Here is a 2386-nt window from a genome sequence, read left to right as displayed (position 1 = left end):
TCTTAAAAAAAAAAGAAAGTGTACTCTTTTAAGGTCATGTAAAGCAGACATAATTTTATATAAAGGTAGAAACTGATTAATAAAGGGTAGATATTTTCAATCCCATGGCCATTATTTAAAATGTGTAAAAAGAAGCCAATAGTGGGGATAATCAAAACAATAAAATTATTAATATCAAATAAGGAGACAAAGAGAGGAAAATAAACAGATGGAACAAATAGAAAATAGCTAGCAATATGATATATTTTAATCCATCCTCAATAATTACATTACCTAAAAAAGCTAATTAAAAGCAGAGACTGTCATATTGGTATTTTATATATACCGAACTATATGCTGTCTACAAGAAACCCATGTAAATATAAAGATAGAGATTGGTTAAAAGTGCAAGGATGAAAAAGCATACCATGGAAGCACAAGTTGAAAGAAAGATGTAACAGTTATAATTATGTCCTATAAAGCTGACTTCAAAACAAGCAAGTTTATGAATAATGACACTGGAAAATGATGAAGATGTTAATTCCCTAAGAAAATATACAATTCCTAAATGCATATGCATCTCATAACAAAACAAACATGAAGCAACAACTAATAACACTAAAAGTGAAGTAGACACATTCACAGTTGTATTTGGAGACAGTAATATTCCCCTTTCAATAGCTGGCTGAACAAGATCTGAACAACAATATCAAAACATTTGGCCTAATTAACATTTATAACCCTTCTTTAGTTAGAACAGAAAAATGCATATTGTTTTCAAGTGCACATGAGGTAATCAAAGAAAATCTGTATTGTGGGTCATTAAACAAATCTAAAAATATTTATTTATTTTTAAAGATTTTATTTATTTATTTGACAGAGAGAAAGATCACAGTAGGCAGAGAGACAGTCAGAGAGAGAGGGGGAAGCAGGCTCCCTGCTGAGCACAGAGCTGGATGAGCTCCATCCCAGGACCCTGAGATCTTGACCTGAGCCAAAGGCAGAAGCTTAACCCACTGAGCCACCCATGAGTCCCCAAACTTAAAATATTTAAAAGACTAGTCATTATACTGATCTTTGACCTTACTGAATTGGAATGAGGCAACAAATGTACTGGAAAATCTGAAATATTTGGAAATTAGCTCCCTTCTAATGAATGGATGAAAGAGAAAAAAGAAATGTTTTTTTTTAAGAGTGAACAGAATGAACATAAAGACATAATATATCAAAAGTATGGAATACACTTACAGTAATCCTTAAAGGAAATGTATAGCATTAAATCTTACATTACCAAAGAAGAAAGTTCTCAAATAAATGAACTATGCTTCCACCTAAGAAGCTACAGAAAGAACAGCAAATTGATTCCAAAGTAAGCACAGGGAAGGAAATAAAAGACGACAGCATAAATACACAAAACTGACAAAAGAATAACAAAAAAATTAAATTAAATGAAAACTCAATCCAACTAAAGGGTATTATGCTAAGTGAAATAAGTCAATCAGAGAAAAACAACTATCATATGATCTCTCTGATATGAAAAATTTGAGAGGCAGGGTGGGGGGGTTGTCAGGGGTAGGGAAGGAAAAAATGAAATAAGATGGATTCAGAGGGAGACAAACTATAAGAGACTCTCAATCTCAGGAAACAAACTGAGGTTTGCTTGGGGCAGAGGGAGGGATGGGGTAGCTGGGTTATGTGCTATGGTGAGTGCTGTGAACTGTGTAAGACTGATGATTCACAGACCTGTACCCCTGAAGAAAATAATTCATTATATATTAATAAAAAAAAAATAAAAAGCCAATCCTTTGAAAACAAGTTGGTAAATCTGATCAAGCTCTAAAATCTAAGAAATAAAGAAAAAGAGAGAAAAGACACATACTACCAATATTAAGAATAAATGATGGGACAGTGTTACAGACCCTATAAATATTTTTTTAAGGTTTTACTTATTTATTTGACAGAGAAAGACAGAGCACAAGCAGGGGGAGCAACAGAGAGGGAGAAGCAGGCTCTCCACTGAGCAGAGAGCATGATGCAGGACTCCATCTGAGGACCTTGAGCTGAAGGCAGATGCTTAACTAACTGAGACACCCAGGTGCCTCCAGACACCACAAATATTAAAAATATACTTAAATAATATTACAAAACATCCATGTTCATTGTTTAGATAATTTAGGTGAAATGCAAAAATCTTTGACAGAAACAAACTGTCAAAGCTCACCCAAAAAGAAATTAACTGGATAGCCCTATATTTCCTGAAGAAATTTTACTCCCAGTTAAAAATCTGTATTCAGAAAACTATAAAGTACTCATGAAAGAAATTGAGGAAGACACAAAGGAATGGAAAAATGTTCCAAGCTCATGGATTGGAAGAAAAAATATTGTGGAAATGTCTATGTCACCTAGA

This window comes from Lutra lutra, chromosome 3, assembly GCF_902655055.1.
Source record: "Lutra lutra chromosome 3, mLutLut1.2, whole genome shotgun sequence".
Taxonomy (NCBI): Eukaryota; Metazoa; Chordata; class Mammalia; order Carnivora; family Mustelidae; genus Lutra; species Lutra lutra.
Note: the sequence above shows the minus strand (reverse complement) of the source record.